Source organism: Equus caballus, chromosome 31, assembly GCF_041296265.1.
Source record: "Equus caballus isolate H_3958 breed thoroughbred chromosome 31, TB-T2T, whole genome shotgun sequence".
NCBI lineage: Eukaryota > Metazoa > Chordata > Mammalia > Perissodactyla > Equidae > Equus > Equus caballus.
In genome coordinates this window covers 25,594,215-25,604,235 of record NC_091714.1, presented here as the reverse complement: position 1 = coordinate 25,604,235, position 10,021 = coordinate 25,594,215, and the positions used below count along the sequence as shown (strand labels likewise).

Sequence of the window (10,021 nt, the reverse complement as noted above, 5' to 3'; positions counted from 1 at the left end):
CACCCACCCTTTCTGGCTTTGACACGTGGCGGGAAAATCTCTTCAAACAGGAGAGACTTTCTCTAAGACTTAAAGGCTTTCTTAGGCTTCTAGCAAAGGTTGATGAGTAGTATAAATTCCTCTGTGCACTCAAAATGAGGATCAGCCTAAAATTAACCCCACTTGTAGACAGAAGGTAGCCAAGATGATACTTTTATCCATCATGTGGAAAACGAAATGCTTCTCTTTAAACCGAGAGGAAAAATGCAGAGACACAAAGTCTTCCGAAAGAGTTGTGTGCCCAGTTGTAGGCGGGCTGGCCACATGGAGAGATGCCCGCCTATTTCTGTCTTCTTCTGTGGACTACATTTAGACCTTAAACAATTAGCTCTCTTTAAGTGTTTTTTTTTTTCTTTTCCAAGTCACCTGCTCTAGAAATTCCAACATTTTGTATTTTTAGATGCTGGGGTCAGGGCAAGTGCAAAAACGATGACATTTTCTGCCTTTACAAGCAATTCTTTTTTACTTTAGCAGGACACAATAAAATGAGTGCTGAAAAGGTGGCCCCATTCCATTTTAACCCCTTAGGGTCAGAAGCACAAAGTGTAAATACTAGTATGTTCTTAGGAGGCTAACCTCATTAGAGTAAACTCATTTAGGGAGACAAGTGCTCCCTGTCATGAAGCCCCTCAAGGTACTACAAAGCAGACAATTAGGCACATTTGTTTTCTTGATCTGCCGTTACTCAATTGTGACCATAAAAGGAAGGCAAAGACGCTGCTTTCTGATTTGATTCTTTTTTTCCCTGACAATTCTAAATCAAGCGTTCTGTGAACAGTTTCTCTTTCTACAGTATTTCTCTCTTTTAAGGAGAGGAAGTGTGTTATTCTATTGGAGGACAGAGCCTCCTGTCTTCCCAATTCCACTCAAATTCAGTCCAAGCCTCTTAGGATAAGTCACAAAAAGAGGATGAGAGAAAGAATGGGAAAACATACTGAATTGCATAAACATCTTAACTTCCTCATGAAGACAGGCAAGTCCTCACTTGTGGTCACTCCTTATTTATGAACAGTTGGGTGTGCACATAAACTTCACCCCTCTTTGCTGCTCCCTCCATAAGCAGGGAGGGCTAACCCTGCTGTCCCTCATCTAAAGCCCGTGACCCCCTCCGCAGCGCATTTCATTTGTTTGGTCATGCATTGACTCAGGCCATATTTAGTGAATGTTTTATGTGCCAGGCACTAGACAAGGCAGAGGACACAGCGACTCTGGAAATAGGCCTCCTGGAATTTACAGGCTAGACTCAAGAGGGAAAAATAGCCTTTAATCAAACAATGACATGAATAGATATAAAATCACCACTCTGATAAAGGCAATGAGGGAAAAGTACATGATGCTACAAGTTTAGGAAAAAGGAGAAATTAAACCTGATCCCGAGGTTCAAGGAGGATTTTCTTGGGGAAGTGATAAAAGCTGAAATGTGAAGGTTGAATAGGAGTTAACTCAACCCAGAAGGAAATGAAGCTTCCAGGTTAAGTAGTATTTTTGAATATCTGAGGTGATACGGGGCATGGGAATGATAGAGAGAGGGCCAGTGTGGCTGGGGAGAAGGGGTCAAGGGCAGCCTGGTGACAGCTGAGGCATGAGAGGAGACAAATGAGTCTTGAGGTCAAAGTAGGATTCTTGTCTTTGTCTTAAAAGACCTGGGAAGTCATTTAAGGGTTTGATCACAATGCTGGGTGGCGGTGAGGAAGAGGGGGAGCAGCAGATTGTTAGGGGTATCGAAGGGGGAAGCCTGTCCCCTGTCATTCCTCCGTACTGCTTCCTTCCCACCACTGTTCCCTTACCTTTCCATCTCTCAGACGCCCTACATCTGTTTCTGAGCCACCCTCTCTGCTCATCCTACTCCCTATTCCAGAGCTCCTACCACCTCTTCCTTCTGTGTCTCTGCTTGTTCCCATCTTGGTTTCTCCCCCATTAGACCGCTTGCCCTCTTGGCCTAAGGCCACAAACCCCCAGAGAGTTAAGGCAGGAAGGGATAACTGGTGAGACATCTATTCAGACACCCTGACTTCGAACTTCGAATGTATTTCCCCATAGAATTGGTGGCACACACAGTCTTAAGAGTCTACCTTACCTATGGGATGGATGACATTGGTTTTAGAAGGCTGCTCTTGGAGCCTAACATTATGGGACACAGTTTCTATGGGAAAGATTATTTTAACAAATAACTTATGAGTAAGCTCCTGAAGTCAAATGCATTTTCCCACTGGGGACTGCTTTTATGCAAAGAAGTTTTTGTGTGGAGGGTACCTTACTGATAGCTCCCCCACTTTCTTGTTTTCTGTCTTTGCATATTGAACACAATCATGTGTTGAATTAATGAAGAATTGACTAGAGAACTCTTTAGCTCCAATGATAGGTTTTTTTGCTACAACTCTGGCTAGAAGCTGGTTAGATCAATGATTTGAATTGCCAGTTTTGATAAAGCAGCCAGATTTGAAAAATTTTTAAATGTAAGTGCTGAAAGGATAGCTAACTCATTGTGAACTATTAATCGTTTTGCAGTTACTGAATAAGGCACACACTTGTGTTGGGTTATGGTTACTCTTCCTGCCCACATTTATCAGCTGTCACTTTAGCTAGGCTCTCATTTTATTTTATTTTTTTCCAACGAGGGATTCTTTTTAAAGCCCTATTCTCTGTCTTCCCAAATTGGGAGTAGGGAGGGATCTTCCTGATGGATTATTTATTTAACAAATATTGCTGTGTGCTTACTATATGCTAACACTCAAGGCCCTATGCTACCATAGGAAAAACACATCTAGAGTCTGTCCTTATAGGTCATGCAATCTACAGCACTGCTGTCCGGTAGAACGTTCTGTGATGATGGAAATGTGTGATGGCTACGCTGTCCAATATAGCAGCCTCTAGCCACATGTGGTCCTTGAGCACTGAAAATGTGGCCAGTATAACTAAAGATCTAAATTTTTAGTTTTTAAAATTAATTTAACTTTAAGTAGTCACCCGTGGTCACTGTATTGGGTAGTACAGGTCTAGGGGTGTGAGGAGTGGGCCTAGTGAGATATAAAGAAGGCAAACAGGTGGAGCCTGGGAAGGTAATTAACTACTTACACATTTTACAACTAAAGGAAGAAGTAACCGAGTTCCATAAAATTGATATTGAAGTAGGAGAAATGTGGGGTGAATGACATTCACACAATCTTCTAGGGAAATAAGTTAAAAAACCTTAATAAAGCTAAAATCCACTAAAAACATGTTTGACCATTCACCGGCTCTTCTCCAAATCCACACAGATGCACCTACCCGTCACCTTCCCCTTGAAAAGGACCTGGGAGGGTTTCTAATACCAAACACACAAGCACTCAGAGCTTTCCGGAAGTCACAGGAGACCCTCACACTATCATGGTACTAGAAATCATTACTTAACTGAGCTGCACACAGGAAAGAAGTTGAGCTTTTAAGGATAAATGAATCACGTGATGATTTAAATCACCTTTGGAAAAAATCTAGCAGAAAATGTTTTGTTCTGGAAGAATATCACCCATTTTAGAAATCAGTTCAGAGGAACTCTTCAGCTGGAACAGTTTGTATCCGACAGGGTCGTTTAAAAGTTGTATGTTGTGTTACTGGCAGCAACAGGCTTCAGAGATGCTTTGTACTTGAAAGGCATCATGCCTTGCTTGCAGCTGCTGATCAGAGAGGGAATTAAGAAGAGGAGAGAGAACTTCCCTTCATATTCTGAAAAGAACAACGCCAGGAGAAAGCTTTCCTGGGCTGAGAAGAGTTGGTAGTGGGGAGGGGACCTGCAGAAACAGAGGGACGTGTGCTTCATTCACGTGGGGAGAGTTCAAGACACAACCGAGCCCGGCAGCTGATGCAGGGCTGGACGGGAGCTGAAAGCTGTGCATTTACCTGTCTCTGGAAGGCCAGTGAGGGAAAAGATTGCATACAGATAGAGAGAGAGGCACCTGGAGTTCAGCCTGGGAGGAATCTGGCTTAAAGTAGTGGATACGACGTGGATTAAAAACAGCCTGATCAGGTCTAGGGGGAAGACGGTGGTTAGATTAAGTGGTGATAAAGAGACACAGATTTTTGAGAAAGGTACTTATACAAAATACAATTTTATGCTATTTACAAGTTGTTCAAATGCACCATAACTGAAATCACGAGATATATATTTTAAATTTCATTGACTTTTGCCTACTTGTGTCCATCATAGGAATTTCAGTTAAAAAAAAGAACCAACACATCATCTTCTTGCCCTCCACCACCTAGTGACACTGTACTTCAAATACATTTCCCTGAGATACTTCTTCACCTCTCTATCAGACTCCTTATCACTAGAATAAGGGCAATAATACCTACCCCTGCCTGCTTCAAAGAAGTGACGATCAAACAAGATAACAGATGTAAAACACTTGGGAAATTCTAGAACATATGCAAATAGAAGCAATTTCATTTATTATTTGAATGGCAAACGACCACTCTGAAAGTTAAATCAGTTCACTTAACACACAGAGAGGCAAGATTTACTCTCCCTGTTGGCTGGGTGAGGGGACGGGGCAACAGAGGCAGCCAGAGCACATGTGTCCCCAGGGGTGCAAGCCTTCTCAGTAGCTATATTTTTAGTATTTCAGGACCTAGGCCTGTGAAAGGAAAGGCTGGAATGGGAACATTAAAGAAAGCCCAAATTCTTTTTGGCCTATTATAATGGAAATCTAAAATATGTGGATATTTTTAATTATGGTGCAACCTCCTATGTGTACATCCTCTTGGCTCCAGATGCAGGTATAATTTCTTGTCTGTTCACCAAACACCTCACACCATCATAGCAAGCGAGCTAACAAGAATTGGCCTACTCGCCTGGCCACGAGATCGATCGTTCACTTACTCCCTCTGGGGCATAGTATTCTCAGCCTCAGAATAAAGTCCATCCAGGGTCTTGGATTCGAGGATCCCAAGATGAAGGGCACAGAAAGAGCCCGCTTTCAGAGGGCTTACTCAAATGAGTAGCTGGAACTGGGCTGGATTCACCAATTCCTATTCAGATTATTCCTCTTTCTTTTAGTCATTGTAGGTCTCAGGAAGGAAGGAGCAATGAGAGGCTTGTGAAGGGAGGAAGCTCTGCGGAGCCCTCACGAGCATCACGTGCCTTTGAGGAGTGCCGGACCATGGAGTCTCAAAGGAAATCTGCCTTTCTGGAGAGGAACAAACTCACATTTATTAAGTGCCAATAATGTGCAGGAACTCTACTAGTAACTTAATATGTTATCATTTTGTCTAATTAGCAGGGAATAGGAAGAGTTGAATAATGTCTTTGTTTATGTAATTTGGCTATAAAGTAAAGCAAAATTCTGCCGGGTGAATGCAATTTCCTATTGACTTTCACATCGCATTGGACACCCTCCTTGTGGCCATGGCTGCTCAGGTGATCTCTCTTTCCTGGAAGTTTCACTTTTCACACAGGCAATTATCATAGCAAATTTGTGTCATCTCAGTCATAATCAGGCCTATTTGAAGGGATGTTGTCATTAACAGTTTAGTTCCAAATAAATATTTTCCCCTAAGTAGGTTGGAACTAACATAGTGTTGTTGTTTCCAGAGCCAAAGACAAGAAGGCCACATTTGTGTTTTAAGTCTTAGGATCCTAATTTCTTAATTCCATACATTGGATCCTTGCTGTCTGAGTTTCCACAGGGCCTAGGGAAGAGATAGGACCCAAGCCGTCATCAGGCTGTCCTTGCAGGCTTCTTGCAGAGTCGCTGGAATACTTGATTGTTTTTCAGTATTTCAGCAGCTTCCTCTATGAGGATGTGTTCACCTCACCCACAGAAGCCCTTTTCAAATGTTACTGAGAAGACTGATAAGAAGAAGAAGCATCCACTGATGAGTTCTCGGAAAGAAAGCATCCGATTTAACTACAGGGCAAGAGCGCTGAGTCCCACAGGCCCGGCTGACAGCGAGGGAGCCAGGCGGCACCCGCTCTTCCCAGAGTGGTGCAGGAAAGAGGCGACCACATGGTTGGTATCATCATTTCTGAACTTTTTAAGGTTGATAGAGGAGAACGTCACCAGAGACGATAATTCAGTTTGGAATGAATACGTTTTCAGTGCAGTATTCACTACCTGCTGGTTTGTGTTTTCAATCCTAAAGTCCATATTCACATTTTACCATGTGGACAAGATACAGCACAAGCTAGGTGAAGATCCTACTGTATGCAAATAATAAAGTTTCTGGCCAAATTCACTTTTTGAAAAGAGAAAGAAAGATTAAAACTCTTTCCAGCATCTCTAAGCTGCGGCTTATGGCCTTGTAAAGAGCACTGGTGACAGAGAGCAAAGCCAGACCACAGCCGAGGCCGCCTTCCCTGCTCCTGCTGCACGCTCTGCAGAGCCGCTGGTCGCTGGTTTTAATGTTTCAGGTCAGAACTTGCCACAAACAAATCAATTTGTGTAAACTATGTTAAACCGTAAAATGCAAATGTTTTAATGTGTAATTTATTATCTAAATTTTTAGTTTAAAAGGAGAGAGAGAAATCCGGGATTATTCACACTTTATATTCTCCTGGGTGTTCTTCTTGGAAATGCTATTCTCAGAAAGTCTGAAACACCAAATTGGAACAAATGATTCCGTTCACAGGTGGATTTGCAATCCTCTAGCCTGCCCGTGTCGCGGTTAGTAGAATCCCATGAATGAAGCTCTTCCTCAAAGAAGCATACCCACGGCCCTGTCACTGGGGCACATCGGGGCGTCCATGGCGTTATTTCTGGTCTCGTCCCTTAAAGAAACATATTTTAAAAAAACATTTTCTGAAATCACATTAGCAGAATTCGGGTGCCCCTTGTAAGGGTTCTGGGAAACCCACGAAGACGCCGCAACCCTGAAGGAGGCCTCTGTCAGGGTCTGACGCAGCAGAGACCAGAAAGAACCCATAGCTGGCGCAGTCAGACGTCCCTGCAAGACTTTCAAACAAAGAGAAAATATAACTTGTCAGTCATGATGCCCTGGTCCAAACAAAATGCAGTTTTGCTTAAAGAGATGCTGTCAAACATAGTCATTTGGGCTCCAAAATTATGCTTCGCAAAACACTAAATTAGTTTTGTCAAAACATAACCTTGTTTCTCAAAACATTGTCAGAACTTTCAAAGCTCAATAAAAGAAAGCAGTATTTATGGTTTAGGTGTATATTATCCTCTGTATTTATTTTACGTAGCATCTATCAAGTCATCTGTGTCTGTCCATCCATTCATCCAACAAGTATTATTGAACTCTTATTGTGTGTCAGGCACTGTGCTGGACCCTGAACACAGAGATAAAAAGACACATCCATATTCTCAAAGCTAGTAGTCCTAGTGAGAAGACAGACAGGAATAAATTGTGATAGTTAAATAAAATGACCACTGTGGCGGACAGGCAGAGCGGTGGGAAGCAAGTCTTAACTGCTTTTGCCCAGGGCACTCTGGGAGCTAAGCTGAAGCCAGACCGTTCTTTTCAGATACTCTTTAACATTCATAGAACACTTAGTGTCTGAGATCACCTCATTTTTTCTCTTGAGATGCACACAATTGATGACACTGTCACAGGGGACCCACCACTATGGGATACACATATAAGGTGTTCAAACACAATTCTCAGAAGAGGGAGCTTTCCTGAAGAAGGTGGAGGAGGAGAAGGAGGATATTTGGTTCTTCTCTTTCGATAGAAGATTGATTGGCGGGTTGTCCCTCACTAGCTTTATCTACATATTTTTCTTCCCTTTCAAGGAAACTAATGAGGATGCAAATGAGTGAGAGTGACCTTATTGCAAAGGACAATCTAAATCTGATCTAACTTCCTTAAAAGCAATTTTTAATTAATTAATTAATTAATTAATTTTGGTGAGGAGGATTGACCTGGAGCTACCATCTGTGGCCAATCTTCCTCTTTTTGCTTGAGGAAGATTATTGCCTAGCTAACATCTGTGCCAATCTTCCTCTTTTTTGTATGTGGGACACGTCCGCAGCATGGCTTGATGAGCTATGTATAGCTCCGAGCTGGGGATCCAAACCTGTGAACGCTGGGCTGCTGCAGTGGAGTGGGCAAACTTAACCACTTCACCACTGGGCCGGCCCCAAAAGCAAATGTTTTGAAAACTCTCAAATGTAGTTACAACTTTTGTGTGACAGATTTCAAATAGATTGTGACTATTAGGTTGTTTTGTTGCAGTTAACAAGGACTTGTTTCAAATGCTTTCCAAAGACATCTCAAGGAGTTTACATTCTCCCAAGATTAGATGGTTGGTTTTTTAATGCGTCACTTTGGGAACAAATTATAAAAAATAACTTCGATCTTATAATTTTATTTTGATGCCTCCGGATGTCATCAGCCACATAAGCTGCAATAACCAGAACCCCTCCTGCCTTAATGACAATACGAATGAGAAAGGGTGGTTGGACTCAACATTTGTTTATGCTGGGGAAGTGACTCTGCCACACAGCACTTTAGTAGGGCCCCAAAGGGAAATTCAGAAGGCAAACCTGATGGTCTTCTGGCAGTTCTTCTGAAGGCCTTTGAGTCCCATCAGAACACGTCAAAGGGTGCAGCTGAGTAACTTATCCATTAGTCAGGGGCGGTGGTGGTTAGGGTGGGGAATTGCTTATCCTGGAATCTGTAAGCCCAGGTGACATAAAGATTTGAGGATATGCTGGACAAGGCAACATTCTCTTTATATTAAATATTAAAGGGCTGTGTCTGTACACATGACAAAACTGTTGCAAAACCAACTAATAATTCAGAATTTTTCCTTTTTATGTTTGCATAATCCATTCAATAACAATTGATTGAGGGGACCGTTTGCTGATCTTTTTCAGTCACTAAGTCAGCAAATTAAAAATCCTAGATCAGTGGTACCTTGGTCCACTCCTTTTAGTCACTGAGATGTCACTGATATTTCTGCTAAACACACTATACTAAAGCTATTAAGAAGTTTTAGCGTCCACTGAAATGAAAGGCAGGGAATGAATCTGTTGAGAATCTCTCCAAATGTGAGTCTTTAAATCTACTTGCCATCCATCTCAGAATGTTCACTGCATGTCGTCTGAGGCTCACCATAGTCACCGCAACTCCAGTTAGGGGGTGCTCGATGGCTTGGCATGTGACCACACTCAGAGCTGCCCAAGAAAGCGGACCTGGAAGGACCAGCCAGTCCCTGAGCCCATGCGTGTCCCTGACGCGCCACAGTGTTCTTCACGGCTCCTTTACTTTCGTAAGTCCATAATTAATATCTATTCATTTAACTTAAATATATTTTTCAAGTGAAAAAAACAACCAACAAATTGAGCCTCCTTAGTCATTTAAGTGTCTATACGCTGAGCTTCAGTCCATCAACAGACAGTGAACACTTGCTGTCCATTGTTGCCCAGGAGGCCTGCAGGGACTCCTGAACAGGGCCACCAGTTCTGCCGCTGAGCAGGAGGCGCCGAGAGCCCTCTGTGCCCTCTGGTGGAGAGGAAGGCCCTGGAAATGGACTGCAGTGCCCTTGATGGGAGGGTCCCTTTTCGTCTTCATCGTCAGAGGCTTCTCTATTTCTTCCCATTTTCTGGTGCCCAGAGGAGTACCTGGTCTCTCCAAACACTTGCAATTTGGAGGTTTTGCGTTCCTGCCTTATTTCTGCAGGCCTCTTTTCTTCGTACTACACCTAGTCCCCTGGTTCTCGGCCCATTTACCCACGTGGACTCCAGCTCTGCAACAGACACTTCTGATTTCACCCTACAGTTTGTAGGCGGTATCTCTTTCTTGCTTCTTAGATCAAATCCTTTTGGGTTAGCAGTGCTGCCGGGCCATGGTCTGAACTAGCCCCACTGCCCGTTCCTTTTTCCTCACACGTCCCCTGCCCAGGACTGACTCGGGGCTGCCAGCTCTTACCTGGCCTCCCTTCCGTGGGCGGGTTTGCCGCAGCAGCCTGCTCACTTCCTTTACTCCTGCTTCTCCCAAGTGCCTCCCAGCACAGCGGGATTGACTGCCCACAGTCAGCACCTTC

The 10,021-nt window shown here is 43.3% G+C and overlaps 1 long non-coding RNA gene across 1 annotated transcript in view; it reads left to right on the top strand.

Moving 5' to 3' along the window:
• Positions 1-7,353, top strand: part of LOC138921671 (uncharacterized) — a 36,686-nt gene extending 29,333 nt beyond the window's left edge. Inside the window, exon 4 of the long non-coding RNA XR_011434446.1 lies at positions 5,072-7,353. This is a non-coding gene — a long non-coding RNA (uncharacterized lncRNA). The remainder of the gene's footprint in view (positions 1-5,071) is intronic.
• Positions 7,354-10,021: the final 2,668 nt, after the last annotated feature.